Consider the following 18270-nt stretch of genomic DNA (forward strand, 5'->3'; position numbering starts at 1 on the left):
TTCGTTTCCTTGTACATAAGTGTGACTGCTTGCTGTTTTTCTTGGTGTGATTATTTACTAACAACATAGTGATGATAATATTTGCCACAGTATGCCTACCATCACATTTAGGGCCTAGGCGGTTGCAGTACGGTCGTCATCACTTCGGAAGTGCTGGTCGTAGCCACCACACCGTATAGGATCATCCACATAGTTACCATTTCGTTAAGCCCATGTGCAAAAGGTTCCAGGTTTACCCCGCTTTCCCTGTGCAGCAGTAAAAAGTAACCCAGGCCCTTCCAACTCTCTTGTCGACATTGAGTTTCCAGGGCACCTTCGTATTCAGTGTAATTTCATAAAATTTAATATCAGAAATATATTAAAGCAGGGCTCCTCATAAAAAGAACTAACTCTCTTTTGTTAATGTCCACAGCCAATACACATGAATCTACACACTAACTCACTTCATCTTTATAGTTCTGCAAAACATCTGGTAGGGTGTATAGAAATTAACCCCTGACCAGGATTGCCAGTTCATATGCGTAGGCAAGCACTTGGGAGCCACTGTCTTTGAAGTCTACCAGAAGCTCATTTACAACCCCAACAAACGTGTAGTACAACCCCATCTACGTGCTTTGTTTTTATACTCAGCGTGCTTTGCACACAGAGTTTATTAACCTTGATTGGATAACGGTTGGTTGTACAGGTATAAAGGAATCGAGATAGATATACACTTTCATATATCAACATCATCAGTATCGAAAAAAAATTTGATTGAGCCATGTCCGTCCGTCCGTCCGTCGGTTAGCACGATAACTTGAGTAATTATTGAGATATCTGCACCAAATTTGGTTCACTAGCTTATCTGGACCCACAATAGATTGGTATTGAAAATCGCATGATAACCACGCCCACTTTTATATATATAAAATTTTGGAAAACACAAAAAAACGAAATTGGTTAAGGACCACGCCCACTTTTGGATCAAAGATTTTTAAAAGGGTCGTGGACGAATAAAATAAGTTATATCTTTGTAAAAAAGAGCTTTATATCAATGGTATTTCATTTCCCAAGTGGATTTATAACAATAAATAGGAAAAACTTCAAATTTAAAACAAGTAAGGACGGGACTGTGTTCGGCTGTGCCGAAGACTTCATACCTTTCATGAATGCGGCTGAACAATAATCTTATCCCGTTCGTAATCTCCAAATATTCGGATGTATAAGATAAGAAATATATAGATGTACATACCTAAATGATTTTTTAGATAAATATAAAATAAAAAATGGCAAAACCACCTTATCTGAACGATCGGTTGTATGGGATATATATTATATATAGCTCCGATCGAAATGATTTTTACAGAAAATCTTCTATGATATATTAGAATAAATATCACCAAGTTTCACGTTTTATATGGGAAACTAAGGGAGAAATGGCCAAAAATCTTTCTATCTGAACGATCGGTTGTATGGGATAGGTATATACTATATACATATAGCTCCGATCAAAGTGATTTTTTCAGGAAATCTTCTATGATATATTAGAATAAATATCACCAAGTTTCACGTTTTTATATGGGAAACTAAGGGAGAAATGGCCAAAAATCTTTCTATCTGAACGATCGGTTGTATGAGATAGGTATATACTATATACATATAGCTCCGATCAAAGTGATTTTTTCAGGAAATCTTCTGTGACATTGAGAATAAATATCACAAAGTTTAACGTTTTTATATTGGAAATTAAGGGAGAAATTGCTAAAAATCTTTCTATCTGAACGATCGGTTGTATGGGATATATACCATATATAGCCCCGATCAAAGGGATTTTTTCAGGATATCTTCTATGATAATTAGAATATATATCACCGAGTTTCTCGTTTATACTTTTTAAATTGCGGCAGGAATGACCAAAATCGTCTTATCTAAACGATCGGTTGTATGGGAGATAGATATATGTTATAGTGGTCAGATCCTACCGGATCCGACAAATGTCTAATATAATACAAAAATACATCCTTGTGCCAAATTTCATTGAGATATCTCAAAATTAGAGGGACTAGTTTGCGTTCAAACAGACAGACGGACAGACGGACATGGCTATATCAATTCAGTTCGTCGCCCTGATCAATTCGGTATACTTAATGGTGAGTCTATCTTCTATATTTCTCAATGTTACAAACATCGGACAAAAGTTAATATACCATTTCATGTTCATGAAAGGTATAAAAATGGGCGTTCCGCCGCCACTTTTATTACGAAGCAATTTTCTATGCTTCGGGAGCCATAACTCGAAGAAAAATTAACGGATCGTAATGAAATTGTTTACACATATTTTCCTTATAGCGGAAAATATTTCTAGTACAAATAGACGGGATCGGTTAAAGACCACGGCAACTTAGATATAAAACAAGTTTAAAAGGGTCGTAGACTAGAATAATAAGCTATAATTTAGCAAAAATAGGTCTCAATCAATGACATATCACTTATCAAGTTTTATTTTAAGAGGAAATGGTGAGTCATTTTTTTAAACGGGCGGTGCCACGTGTTATGTAGAGAAGTAATTTATCTGAAATGAAATGTACAATTGAAGCTCACGCTGAGTATATAATGTTCGGTTACACCCGAACTTAGACACCTTTACTTGTTTTTACCTTCTTGATTTCGGCCTCATCCTGTTCCAATGCGACATTTCTGTAGCTTAAAGTTTATAGCTGAATTTTAGCTGAGTCTATCTACCATTAAAGGGAATAAAAAGTCATTCTAGAGAAAATTCGTTTTGTTCCATCGACTTCTCTATTTATTTTATAATCGGAAGAAGAGCAGCTTCCTTTGATCTGTAGGTCGAAGAGGAGATCTGCACTGCCAATGGTAACCCCCGAGCAACTCTGTAAGGCGCTCCAACGGTTGTAAGATAAGCACAGCGAGAATGTTTTGAAGTCCTTAGTATATACAAGGGAGCTTTTACCAAACGTTGGAATGAAGGTGACTTTGACCATGTTTTAAAGCTTTGGATGTAGCCTAGGAAATTGATGTAAATAATTCGACTTTGTGCAGGACTCGTGTTATCGGGCTCTGGAAACTTGTACCGCTTGAAAAAAGAAATATTCCACAACAGTTGACATCTCTGCAAGGGCCTGACAGGCAGTTCTACGGAGCCATCATACGATGGCAGTATAGGGAGAGGTTCCTGCGCAACTGGGACATATGGAAAACCATTTAAAATTAAAATCTAAAAAGATCAGTAGAAAAACGTATTGCCTAAAATTTATGAGGTTCAATAATAAACCTACTAAAGAAAATCGCGCTCCGATAAGTAAGCTAGTCTTCGCGTCTCGAAAATAAGGTACATTTGAAGCTCACACTGCCTAAACTTCTCGGTAGATATTTTAGCCGTCCACCTGGGCTAACTTCTACGGTCTATAAAAAGCCTTTCACTTGAGCATTCGGTAACATTTTATGCTAACTAGAGAAAGCTATTAAATTGCACAACGAGCTAATAATAGAAAGGAAAGTTTGCAAAAAATGATGAATAGTCTCACTTTTACCTTTACCACGCTTGTCCCACCTTAACTGCTTTCGTAGAAGTGCCAAATGTAGTATAAAATGTGGAAAATTGCTCAAGGTAACGATGAAGATGGCGATGGCGGCAAAGCTATAAATATGCGCCCCAAATAGGAATGCAAACAAAGATTTGAAAAGAATACCATTTAACAACAACAACCACAACAATAGAAACCACTGACAACAATCCATTCGTAAGGAGATCATAGTATCCTGCGGCATATAAATAAATAAATATAAGTGGAAAAGTAAATATGCGCATGCAGGTGTGTTTATGTGTGTGTGTGTGTGCAAGCACTGCTGCAAAACGCAAACATTATTTTCGATTATCCTGTTTAGTGAGTAAACTTGAAGAGTGAGCGTGGAGAGAATAAACACGCGTCGCTGAATTTTGCGGTGCAAAGGAAACAAGTTGTATGAAAAGGAGAAGAAGGATGGAGTAGGACTTTGAAATTGACGTAGACAATGATTGCACGCAAAGCACCGTTTGCCAAGATTGTGCCGCACAGATGTAGGAAGTTGTATGCGCGTGCGCACGGCACGTAGAAAATTGCAAAATTGCATTTACAAAAAAAGCTGCAAAAAAAAGAAGACACAAACCGACACACATACAAAAGAGTTACTCACTCAGCAATGAAAACGAAAACAGGTGAAACTGCACTGCCATGGCAATGAAGCGGAAGTGCAGTAGACACGGTAGAAAAAGCGTATAAGAAGAAGAAGAATGAGCTTCATAAAACACTATGAAAAGTAGAGTTTAAGGCTAAGCTCCTCAAGTATTGCTGTGGAATTGCAGTTGTTGCATGGCAAACAATTACGTTGCTTGTGATAAAGAACTATGTGGAGTAGGGAGGCAAAATACTTAGTAGTGAAGGCAGCCAAAAAAAGCTAGAAAAATTTGTTGGGATCTTTAGTGCAGCGATAATATTTCCCGCCATTTAAGGGCAATGCGAGTCAACGAAGCAAACAATGAGTAGTTGTTGTGAAAGCAGCAAGCAGCATTAGTGGAAGCGGTTGTTAGGACTGTAATTGAACTCGGTACGCGCCATAAAAAAACTGGTGATTTCGAACTGGGTATCGCAAAAAGTGACGCGCTACTCAAGAGTTGATATTTGGAAATTACATCACATGTCATATTGAAAGAAATAAGAAAAATACTCGGAGAAATCCCGTATTGCAACTACGTGATGGAATAGCCCCTACGCTCAGGATCTCACGTAATTTATGGGTGTCCATTGTGAACAGAACCCTTTGGAATACAAGGAATCCATATACTGTCCATGATTTATAGCTGTGGTTCAAGGATGATGCAGAAATTAATGACGGAAGAACGGGAGCTGGCATATATAAGCCAAACTACAAGAAATCGATGCCAATGGATTGCTCCTCCTTATTTTTCATGCAGAAATCCATGCAAAAGAAGTTTGCAGTAAAGAACTTCTATTAAGAGGTTTATCCTCGGGTAATATCTTCATTATTTTAGTCAGCTAGGCAGCCTTGGAAGCAAAAAAAAAAGTTTTGTTAGGACAGGTTACGGGTGTTAGGGGTGTGAAGGTAATATACAGGCAGACTATCTAGCGAGGATGGGTGCTTTAATAGCATTCTATGGCCCAGAGGTCTTCTGAGGACTCACACTAGGGAAACTAAAGGTAACTGGGAAACAAAACAGCTTAGCAACACTGGATTGAATACCTAGAACAAAGACAGGACGAGTTGTTTATAATCTCATCAACTAGAGTATCATCTAAACTCATTATTCTAAGCAAAGAAGACCTACGAACTCTCACTGCATACTTTACAAGACACTGTAGCCTACTATATTACTTAAGTAAGGATGAAACGCCGGTTCACATTCTCTGATAATGCGCCTTTGAAAAGGCAGATACTCTCCAATCTAGGTGGCTTGACTCTTAATCTCTTCCTAATATGATGTAAAAAGCTTGGAAAAGTAACTAAATACATTAAAACCACAATCGGCCTTAATAAAGGTCGCAGTGCATGAAAGCCTTGTAATAATCATAATACAACATTAGCATTTTTCTTCTTAGCTTCTGGTTTGGTGGCACTGATAACTTCAGTAGAAGGGAAAAGTGAAGCAGAGAGGGGGAGCACAAATGTGGCCGAGGTGAATTATGTGAAAAAAATTCTACGGAGAAGTCAACTGCCCCGCAGGAAAAATGGGAGACAGTCACAAGAAATCACACAACAGAAACAGGGCTTAAGTCTGTGCTATATATATATTTAAGATAGTCAATCTAATACAGAGACTATCTGGGAACTACCTATGACTGAACCAGTTAAGAACACATGCAAAAGGTCTGCAAATGAGGCAATCTCCATTATTGAAAGTGTCAGTTGAAACCACAGCGAGTGGTGTACCATCTTTTAATGCTATAGTTGTTCGAAATCAAGACGATTCGCTACTGGGTTTCAGGCGAACCCACTGTCAAGTAGGGGAAGGATCTGAAATTTGATTCCATAAAACTAGAACAATGTTTTCGAGTGAAACAATTTCTGTAGATGTAAAACGCCTCTGAAGAAATCATAATCTGATTTGCACGACCCGATGGGTAGATTCAATTATGGCTACCACTTAATTAGCTTCAAAAGACCTGCATAATGGAATTAACCTAGGCTTAGTAGAAATCTCACAAACTGTAGTGAAAGTTGCGAATGAATTTAAAACGGGTCCGCACGATTTTACAAAAGTTTGATTCGAAAAAACCTGGTCTGGATTAATAGACACTTATCTACAATCCAAAAAGAATTTGCTGTTCTCATTATACAATCGAGACATAAAGAAGCTACGGCGCGCATTGAAGACATGACCTCTTTAGCCTGCTGAAATGCGAATCCTAAAGATAGCGTGAATTTCCAGGCACCATACAAAACCCTATCAATCATGAATAAATGAAAACTCAATTTTAAGATAATTCTTGTTGTCCATTACCGGTCAACACATGTGTGCAGTTTGCAAGATGGAAATTAAGCGGGGTATACGTATGCGGGCTTTATACACAGCTCATCAAATGCCGCTGTGTGACCCCAACAGACGTTGTGTGCGTTGCGATATCCCCTTCCGACGGGTTGTTGTTGTTTTGGGGAGTATTATAGATGTTGATGGTCCTTTGCCGATTGCAAGGTTGACAATTGGGTTGGGAAGCTATAAATTGCGCTGGCACCCCTTGAAGGGATTACGCTACACAGCCCCTTGAATCAATTTGGTAGTCTAGTCGCCTTTTGCAACAGGTGTACCTGGCGCTGCTTCATTCTAAGCCTCCCCGCTAGGGGGCTCCCGACGGGTTACTTGACAGTAGTGCCGGGGTAAATAGTACTTAAGCAGTTGCCCCCTGCATTCTTTTTTTATCTTTTGAAATACCCTAGTATGTTTTGCATCGTACTAAGTCCCGTTGCTTGAAATACCCTGTGTGGTACATCACTAGTCACAGCTACAGCTGACGCATCGATTGCGACGAAGCTCGTTTGGCAGTTGTTTGCTCTTTCAGCTCTAACATATTTCCGTTTTATTTCCGCATTGTTGCATTTTCGCATTTATTGTTTGCTTATTTTGACAATTTACTGGTATGATGCGTTTTTATAAAAAAAAAAAAATTTTTTAATTTTTTTTTAAATAAATGTACATAAAACAAGTAAGGAAGGTTAAGTTCGGGTGTAACCGAACATTACATACTCAGTTGAGAGCTATGGTGAAAACATAAGGGAAAATAACCATGTAGGAAAATGAACCGAGGGTAATCCTGGAATGTGTTTGTATGACATGTGTATCAAATAAAGGTATTAAAGAGTATTTTATCAGGGAGTGGGCCATAGTTCTATAGGTGGACGCCATTTAGGGATATCGCTATAAAGGTGGACCAGGGGTGACCCTAGAATTTGTTTGTACGATATGGGTATCAAATCAAAGGTGTTAATGAGTATTTTAAAAGGGAGTGATCCTTAGTTCCATAGGTGGACGCCGTTTCGAGATATCGCCATAAAGGTGGACCAGGGGTGACCCTAGAATTTGTTTGTAAGATATGGGTATCAAATGAAAGGGGTTAGTGAACATTTTAAAAGGGAGCGGGCCTTAGTTCTATAGGTGGACGCCTTTTCGAGATATCGCCATAAAGGTGGACCAGGCGTGACTTTAGAATGTGTTTGTACGATATGGGTATCAAATTAAAGATATTAATGAGGGTTTTAAAAGGGAGTGGTGGTAGTTGTATAGGTGGTCGCCTTTTCGAGATATCGGCATAAAGGTGGACCAGGGGTGACTCTAGAATGTGTTTATACGATATGGGTATCAAATGAAAGGTGCTAATGAGTATTTTAAAACGGAGTCATCCTTAGTTCCATAGGTGGACGCCGTTTCGAGATATCGCCATAAAGGTGGACCAGAGGTGACCCTAGAATTTGTTTGTACGATATGGGTATCAAATGAAAGGGGTTAATGAGCATTTTAAAATGGAGTGGGACTTAGTTCTATAGGTGGACGCTTTTTCGAGATATCGCCATAAAGGTGGACCAGGGGTGACCCTAGAATTTGTTTGTACGATATGGGTATCAAACGAAAGGCGTTAATGAGTATTTCAAAAGGGCGTGGGGCTTAGTTCTATAGGGGGACGCCTTTTCGAGATATCGCCATAAAGGTGGACCAGGAGTGACTCTAGACTTTGTTTGTACGATATGGTTATCAAATGAAAGGTGTTAATGAGTATTTTAAAAGGGCGTGGGGCTTAGTTCTATAGGTGGTCGCCTTTTCGAGATATCGCCATAAAGGTGGACCAGGGGTGACTCTAACTTTGTTTGTACGATATGGGTATCAAATTAAAGGCATTAATGAGGCTTTTAAAAGGGAGTGGTGGTAGTTGTATATCTGAAGGCGTTTTCCAGATATCGACCAAAATGTGGACCAGGGTGACCCAGAACATCATCTGTTGGATACCGCTAATTTATTTATATATATAATACCACGAACAGTATTCCTGCCAAGATTTCAAGGGTTTTTTATTTCGTCCTGCAGAACTTTTTCTTTTCATTCTACTTAATATGGTAGGTGTCACACCCATTTTATAAAGTTTTTTTCTATAGTTATATTTTGCGTCAATAAACCAATCCAATTACCTTATCATGTTTCATCCCTTTTTTCGTATTTGGTATAAAATTATGGCATTTTTTTAATTTTTCGTAATTTTCGATATCGAAAAAGTGGGCGTGGTCATAGTCGGATTTCGGCCATTTTTTATACCAATACAAAGTGAGTTCAGATAAGTACGTGAACTGAGTTTAGTAAAGATATATCGATTTTTGCTCAAGTTATCGTGTTAACGGCCGATCGACTGTGTATAAAAACTGAATCTAAGCCCCTACCAAATTTCACAAGGATTGGTAAATTTTTGTTCGACTTATGGCATTAAAAGTATCCTAGACAAATTAAATTGAAAAGGGCGGAGCCACGCCCATTTTGAAATTTTCTTTTATTTTTGCATTTTGTTGCACCATGTCATTACTGGAGTTGAATGTTAACATAATTTACTTATATACTGTAAAAATATTAAATTTTTTGTTAAAATTTGACTTTAAAAACATTTTTTTTAAAGTGGGCGTGGTCGTTCTCCGATTTTGCTAATTTTTATTTAGCATACATATAGTAATAGGAGTAACGCTCCTGCCAAATTTCATCATGATATCTTCAACGACAGGCAAATTACAGCTTGCAAAAGTTTTAAATTACCTTCTTTTAAAAGTGGGCGGTGCCACGCCCATTGTCCAAAATTTTACTAATTTTCTATTCTGCATCATCAGTTCAACTTACCAAGTTTCATCGCTTTATCCATCTTTGGTAATTAATTATCGCACTTTTTCGGTTTTTCGAAATTTTCGATATCGAAAAAGTGGGCGTGGTTATAGTCCGATATTGTTCATTTTAAATAGCGATCTGAGATGAGTGCTTAGGAACCTACGTACCAAGTTTCATCAAGATACCTCAAAATTTACTCAAGTTATCGTGTTAACGGACAGACGGACCGACGGACGGACATGGCTCATTCAAATTTTTTTTCGATCCTGATGATTTTGATATATGCAAGTCTATATCTATCTCGATTCCTTTATACCTGTACAACCAACCGTTATCCAATCAAAGTTAATATACTCTGTGAGCTCTGCTCAACTGAGTATAAAAATAAAAATTTAAGACCATTTCAAAAGCTCTATCGCTACCTTATTTTTTACGATTTTTCTAGCTTGAAGCAATTGGAGCAATCTATTGTGCTATGTAGTATATAAATATGTCTTCAGTTTGTAAGCAATTCTATACAAATAAAATAATATCTCACTTCCGTTATGCTCGTGTAAATACAACCGGTAGTAAGTGATAGCCAAATAAAACTTTAACTTTTATCTATTTGCATTGTGCTGTATGCTTAATATAATGCCATTAACTGCATTTCTTTTACATTTATATACACATATAACACATTTGGCAGCACAATACAGTAGCACTGCAGCAAAAGTAGGAACTCCTCCCTCGTCCCGCGCTCACTTCATTCATTTGTATAAATATTATGTAAATATGCATTATTTACAAGTTTTTATAATACTTAGACAAAATTTAGTTTTTTAATTGAAATGTAGGATAGAAAGTACATAATGAAACTTGGAAGTACAGATTTTATAAAAACACCTCTTTCATAAGTGTGGATAAAATTGTTCACTTACCATTCCATACAAAGTTTAAGTGCAGATGTATATACATGTAAAAATTACTTCTTTTGCCCTTTCTTGTTATTAGGTAAAGAAATGAGCTTGTTTGAATATATGTATATATTTTTTTTTCAGTGAGACGCTCCAATGAGGTTTGCTTGACGCGTGCACTGCTAGATATGGCATATGATTTGTTCTGGAACGTTATATCAAAGAAAACTCATCAATTTATGTAAGTAGTGATTCAAGTTATAAATTATTATATTTTTAACATTTTTAGTCAAACCTATCAGGGTTGAAACCTTGTGTCATAATAATCATTATATAACAAAAAAATTTAAAAAAGCTCTGAAGTTTACTGTCACTCACTAAAAGCAGTTAATGTAAATATATATTTCTTCTGTACGTGTGTTTGTGACTGCACTCCGCCTAAACGACTTGACCGATTTTGTATGTATGTTTAAGAGGATTTTAGGATAGGTTAGACTCATAATTTGGTCCGTTGTTGTTGGATTAACGATAAAGACACTCCCCGAAAATTTTGCGGAGTGTTATCGATGGAGATGGTCTTTTGCTGGATATAGATTCAGTACGTTTCGGTAACAAGCACTATAAAGGTACTAGCCCGACCATCTCGGGAACGATTTATATGACCACATTAAACCTTCTAGGCCATCCCGCCCCCACTTCCTAGTTAAATAAGGAACTTGGGGTCGCTAGAGCCGCGTCCGCTAACTATGTGTATGGTCCACTCATGTTTGTAATAGGATCCCCTCGCGTAGGTGAGGTTGAAAACTGCGTTGCGGAAGCTCTGAAGCCATAAAGCTTTGCATTGCGCTTATCAAAGCATCCGTCTTCTCTCATATCTTGCCAGGAAATGAACCAGCGGCCGACCAGGTTTTTGGGCGATTTTCTTGAAATTTGGTACAAAGGTACTTCCCTGACTGGCCTATTATTCAAGACAGTTTTTCCCTGGATGAGGAGCAGCGGCCGAACTTATTCTGACAAATCGTAATTATGGTGATTTGTTTAAAATTTAGCATGGGCGTACCTTCTTGACTGGCTCATTATTTAAGAAACTTTCATTTCCGTAAAGTGGACCACGGACCGACTCTTTTCAAAAAAAAGCGAATTTATACAAGGATTTGATTGAAATTTAGTACAGTGGTTCCCCTTCGGCAAGGTTAATATTTGCGATCCTTTCTTTTCGGATGGTGCGATTGGTTTGAATCTTATTATAAAGAGGGTTTTTCGAAAAGTTTAATCTCATAAATAAAAGCGAAAGAAAATCTGTTGGTAATTTTACAATTCAACATCGCGTTTATTTTGTAATGTTTCTTAAATGGTTTGTAAGTAGGTTTTAGATCCATTTGTAGATTTATTTACGAGCTAAAGACCAAAATGTGGATCAGGATTATACCAGAATGTGTTTTCACAATAAAGGTATCAAATAGGATATGCTAATGAGGGTTTTAACAAGGGGTGGAGGGAGGTTAAGAAGAAGAGCTAGATGAAGATAAAGAGTTATACAACGGGTCATAGGCTGAAAAAGAGCAAAAGGAAAGTAGGAGATAAGACGAGAGTAGGAGACGGAGAGAATGAGAAGTGTGAGAGGAAGAAAAATAGAAAGGTTGAGAGAGAGGATAGAAATTGGGAGTAGGCAATGGAGATTAAAAGGAAGAATGTGCTAGGAGAAGAAAGGATTGAGAGAATTGTAGAGGGCGGGAAGAGAGAGGGAAAAGGTACGAAGGAGAGACAGTCCAACATTTAGAAGAGAATGAAGAGGAAAAAAGATACAAACTCTTTTTTGTTTGTAGAAGCTACAATATGAAAAATTATTCTGTTTATTGAGAAAGTAAATACATCAGGTATTCCAAGGTTGGTATTGCGGTGAGAGAGGTAGAGGGAGTCGGAATGGGAGTTAGAGAGGGAGTAGGAGCCGAACTAAGATTTGGAGTGGGGCTAGGAGTGTAAGTGGGAGTAGGACTGGGAGTAAAGGTAGTAATGAAAGTGGGAGTGTGAGTGAGAATGAGGGTGGCATTGAAAGTGTGAGTGAGAACGAGAGTTGGAGTTTGAGTGGAGTCGGTAGTCGGAATGGGAATTGGTACCGGAGTAGGAGGAAAATAAATGGAAGGGATGGACAAGAATAAGGGAGGTCAAGTAGAAAGGAATGGAGTAAGAATGAAGAAGGGAAGCGAAATAAAATTTTTAAATGTAGGCAACTCTATTATTGAGAAGAACCAAATCTGCCGGGTATTCTAATATTTTATATACTATTGAAAAGAATTTATTTTTGTTATATTGACAATCAAATCTGAAACATTTAATCACCTTATTCATAAAAAATAAAAAAATTTATAAAAAAGCTTTATAAACCTTTTATTTTATTTCCTACGTAACGATAAAGACACTCCCCGATGGTTTTGGGGAGTGTTATCAATGTTGATGGTCCTTTGCAGGATATAGATCCCTTACGTTCAGATAGCAATCACCGCTGAGTTACTAGTCCGATCATCTCGGGAACGATTTATATGACCAATTTTCTAGAACCCTGGTTATTTTCTTCTTGTTCTAAATAGTAATTTAAATTGAAGGGACTCATTACATGCGGAGCATGCATTGCGTATGTCGGGGTTGGTTCTGGATAACTACGATATTTACTTATCACGATAGCTAGATCGTAGTGGCGCCGGAGTGACCCGCGCCACCATAGCAAGTCTGTTTTCCTCAACTACCAGTTTCGGGTATTGGACCCTGAGAATGGAGTTCGGCAGGTATTCATCGGCATAAGACTTGCCGATTCTTCTTGGATGAGGCTGAGGACCTGTATATGCTCATCTGGTTCAAACGGCTGAATTCTTGTGTGCCAAATTTCTAAAGTATTTTCGTAGGTGACTCCTTTTGTCCCTGGGAGACAGGCCCCTTCAATCAGATATCTGTTAAAATGCCCAGATTGCTGAGTATTAAACATAAACGGTTTGTTTATGATGTCGTTCTCTTCTTTATAGGGGGGTTTCACCTGTAGATGAGAAGACATCCTGTGGCAGTTCTGAGCATAGTGTTTTGACAGGCCTGCAGCTTCCTCCAGTTAATTTCTTTTAAGCTCAGCGACCAGCGGAAAAGCGTGGCACACACACATAGCTATAATTGTTGCTGCCTGATCGCCAAAATGGAGGTTGTTATCGAAAGTCGCATCCAATATTTTTGTACGACAGACATTCGTTAGCATAATGTAATCAACATCGATTTCCAATATTGTTGACATTTGCCACGTCCACGTCGTAAATAAGATCGCCGAAGACTTGGTCGGCGATAGAGCTAAGTTACGCGAGGCGAAAAAGTAGAAAAACTAAACAACACTTTACAGCATAGCTCAATAATGGAAGGGCTAGGACCTGCTTGCATTAATGCGCAGTTATGAGTGTAGTTTTTTATTGGTAACTTTTTCGGTTGGGGAAGGGAGCATCGACTTCTAAAACTTTGACGAAAGTGGTGATATCACACCACCCTTCGGCACACCTTTTTTAATTCTTCCTGGTTTTGAAGTTAGGTTCCTGATCCGAACCGATGCCTGCCAACCACATAAATAATTTGCAGTCCAAATTTTGAAACTAGTTCGAATAGTAGTTCCTTTCTGGTCTTGCAGTAACGTTCTGTGATTGACTGAGTGAAACGCTGAATGTGTGCATGGTGTTGTCGTAATAACCCCTAGAGTCTCTAAGATACTATTTTGTAGTCATTTGTCGATTTATGTGATTTTTTCCAATTTAAGAAATGTCTATCGATAATCAACTTCTCCATTTCCGCTTGGCTTTGAAGTGAAAAGCATAAAGTCTATGTTCAGGTAGGTAAGACTAAAAAAGCTTTCTAAAGCCGCAAATTTGTTTAATCGTACCTTATCTTATGCAGGTCCGTCCTCATACCAGAGTTCAAACCAGTTGATTTTGATTGCGAAATTTATTTAACCCCTAGGTCAACACCGTAGCGTTGACCCGAATCGCTCGAGATTTTGAACGTGCGTTGCAATATGTAGCAGCGACCTTTTGCTAACCTTATTTCTTTTGTAAAAGTTGTTTTAATGTTCTTTCCACGGAATTTGTTTGCTTCCTATTTCGAATACGGCCTTTCTCTTACAACGGTAGCTGACTTCTAAAGAGTTCCGCTTATCATTGTACATACATATTTCTGTATGCTAGCTTATAGTGATATCCAAAGCAGCTTAGTCATTGCTTGTACAGAGCTAGTGTTTAGCTTTTACGTTTTTGAATTTATTTTTGGTTGAGATCGAAATCGTACAGAGAGATGTGAATTTCTTATTTTTTTCGTGTTCCCTATTCGTTGTTGTTTTTTTTTGCCAGTTTTCTCCGTATCATCAATATTTTTTAGGCATACTTTTTGGCGTGCCTTTGTATGTTTGCAAGAAAACAAGATAATTTTTACTAACGCAGCACATTTTTGTGTAAGCAGAGAGCTTTTTGTGATTTACTCGTATTTTTCTTTGTCTCTTTGTACCTCTAACCATATTTAGTGATATACAACAAACTTGCTGTAGACATTTCATAGACTAGTTGAAGCGCTTAAATTTGCATTTTAAATTTTTAAAACATATTTATTTCCTTCAAACTTTAAATAGCGTATTTTGACAATTTAGGTTAGGTTAGGTTGAACTGGCCGGTCCATGAGGACCTCACATAGACTGATTGAGTCCGTAGTGTTACCAGAAGTTTGTTTTAACAACCAAACTGAAAAACCATATCAAAAACCAGGACCTATGTTATAAAATAACTCCGTCCTCTTGGCAAATACTAGAAGCTTCCTAGGACTTAAGCCACTTGCTGCTTCTAGATCTGATCACTCCTAATAGCTGGAGTCTTAGCCTGGCAAGTGCAGAGCACGAGCACAGAACGTGCTCGAACGTTTCCTCCTCCAACCCGCACTTCCTACATCTGCTATCACTGACCAAGCCTAATTTAAAGGCATGTGACGCCAGAAGGCAGTGTCCAGTCAGAATACCCGTCCTGAGTCTACAGTCCTCTCTTTTTAATGATAGAAGGAACTTTGTTAGTCTAATGTTGTAAGACCTACACATAATCTTCGACACTTTACAGCCCCGCGCTTGAACCCACGCCTTTCCCGCTTGGTCGATCATGTGCACCTCTCGCCTTCGCTTAATCTCGCCCAGTCTAATTGGGACGCCTACGGAGCAAGCTTCAACGGATGCGCCCTTTTTAGCTAGTTCGTCCGCTTTTTCATTTCCATCTATTCCCATATGCCCTAGGACCCAATATAGATGTATGCTTCTTCCTGTCCCGATTCTCTCCAGAGACTGTTTACACTCTAACTCGCATTTAGATGCTGTGCTATGCGAGATTATTGCGTTAATTGCTGCTTGACTGTCAATATAAAAGTTAACACGATTGCAGCTTGGGCTATTATATGCCAGGGTTTCTACTGCTTTGGTTACGGCTAAAATTTCCGCTTGGAAAACGCTACAGTAATCCGTTAGCCTGTAGGATCTGCTTATGTCCGGATCATCACAGTACACCGCAGACCCTACTCCTTCCACTACTTTGGAACCATCTGTGTACACATGTACCGCCATTTGCGCACCCTTGCGCTAACCGTCCACCTCGAAGTGCAGATAGGGAATCAGGTAGTCTGTTCGTCTTGAAATTGATAATTTAAAATGTTATATATTATATTTTATTAAAATGCATGCGCGCTTGCAATTCACATGTAAATTACATTTTAACAACTTTGCATATTTTTAGGCGCTGATTCTGGATTAGCTCGAAATTGTTTATTAAAAGCAACATAATATTGATTGGTATTGAAAAAACGTGGAAAACGTTCATTTTTAATTAATAATATTTTATACAAAATTTTGCTGCTTAAAATATTTTGAAATCCATCAGCATCACCATACGCCTAAACTGATGTAATAAAGTTGAACAAGGCTTTATTTCTACATAAAAGTTAATACCTACACCACATATCACTGCATGCACATATGTACATACATATACAATGTACATATATATGTGAGGCATGCAAATTTATTTATTAATATAAATTTTCATTCGTTTACAAAAATCGTTTTATATGCTACACAATTTCGCCTATAACTATGCTGCGTAAAATAGCTGTGCATGTGTGAATGTATGTTTATGCAATCGCTTATGTGTTAACAAAAACGCAATCACCTCAATGGCATAAACAATTTTTTTTAACAATTTTTTAAGCAATTTTTGCTTACTCGCTCATCGTCATAACACTTTCTATGTGCTGCTGATGTTGTTGCTGCGCTGCATCGTTGCGTGTCGAAGCTAAATGAAAATTTATGTAGTTTTCAATTTATTTTCGTAATGCGTTGGATATAGCGGTTGATTGGGGATAGCTATGTATATATACGCTCTGCGTCATACAGGAGTAATGATGAGCAGAAAAATTTGGTGTTGGATGATGAGCATCGCCATCAGCGTGCAGAATGCATTTATGGCCGAATAGACGTATGTATGTGTGTAGAGGGTACATTTATCTATGTATGCATTCATTTATTTATACGTTAACATGCTTGTCATGCATTTATGATAGCTGTCATATAAACGTGCGCACATCGCAGAAAAGTGAAAAGCTAGAAAAAAAGTACATTTTTTATAAAAAATTTTCTTAGAAGAAGACGTCAATTTGAGTATCAAAACTGTAATTCATCCAAATATACAGCAGTGGTGCATATTTCGAAAGAAAACAAGTAAGGAAAGCTACGTTCGGGTGTAACCGAACATTACATACTCAGCTGAGAGCTTTGGAGACAAAATAAGGGAAATTACCATTTAGCAAAATGAACCTAGGGTAACCCTGGAATGTGTTTGTATGACATGTGTATCAAATGGAAGGTGTTAATGATTATTTAAAACGTAGTGGGCCTTAGTTCTAGAGGTGGACGCCTTTTCGAGATATCGCAATAAGGGTGGACCAGGGATGACTCTACAATGTGTTTGTACGATATGGGTATCAAATAAAAAGTATTAATGAGGGTTTTAAAAGGGAGTAGTCCTTAGTTGTATATGTGAAGGCGTTTTCGAGATATCGACCAAAATGTGGACCAGGGTGACCCAGAACATCTTCTGTCGGGTACCGCTAATTTATTTATATATGTCGTACCACGAACAGTATTCCTGCCAATATTCCAAGGCCTTTTGATTTCGCCCTGCAGAACTTCTTCATTTTCCTCTACTTAATATGGTAGGTGTCACACCCATTTTACAAAGTTTTTTCTAAAGTTATATTTTGCGTCAAAAAACGAATCCAATTACCATGTTTCATCTCTTTTTTCATATTTGGTACAGAATTATGGCATTTTTTCATTTTTCGTAATTTTCGATATCGGTAAAGTGGGCGTGGTCATAGTCGGATTTCGGCCATATTTTATACCAAGATAAAGTGACTTCAGATAAGTACGTGAACTAAGTTTAGTTAAGATATATCGTTTTTTGCGCAAGTTATCCTGTTAACGGCCGAGCGGAAGAACAGGCGGTCGACTGTGTATAAAAACTGGGCGTGGCTTCAACAGATTTCCCCATTTTCACAGAAAACAGAATCTTAGAATCTATGTCCTTGCCAAATTTCACAAGCATTGGTAAATTTTTGTTGGACTTATGGCATTAAAAGTATTCTAGAAAAATTAAATAAAAAAGGGCGGAGTTACGCCGATTTTGAAATTTTCTTTTATCTTTGTATTTTGTTTCACAATATCATTACTAGAGTCGAATGTTGACATAATTTACTTTTATACTGTAAAGATATTAAATTTTTTGTTAAAATTTGACTTAAAAAAATTTTTTTGTTTAAAAGTGGGCGTCTTCGTCATCCGATTTCGCTGATTTTTATTTAGCCACATATAGTAATAGGAGTAACGTGTCTACCAAATTTCATCATGATATCTTCAACGACTGCCAAATTACAACTTGCAAAACTTTTAAATTATCCTCTTATAAAAGTGGGCGGTGCCACGCCCAT

The 18270-nt window shown here is 37.8% G+C and overlaps 1 protein-coding gene across 1 annotated transcript in view; it reads left to right on the plus strand.

Annotated features, from left to right (window-relative positions):
• LOC137239546 (chaoptin) overlaps positions 1–18270 on the plus strand; it is a 707303-nt gene that overhangs the window by 135459 nt on the left and 553574 nt on the right. The window contains exon 3 of the mRNA XM_067764973.1: positions 10387–10483. The gene's annotated coding sequence lies outside the window, so the exon portion shown is untranslated. The remainder of the gene's footprint in view (positions 1–10386; positions 10484–18270) is intronic.

Source organism: Eurosta solidaginis, chromosome 2 (assembly GCF_040869045.1).
Source record: "Eurosta solidaginis isolate ZX-2024a chromosome 2, ASM4086904v1, whole genome shotgun sequence".
Classification (NCBI taxonomy): Eukaryota; Metazoa; Arthropoda; class Insecta; order Diptera; family Tephritidae; genus Eurosta; species Eurosta solidaginis.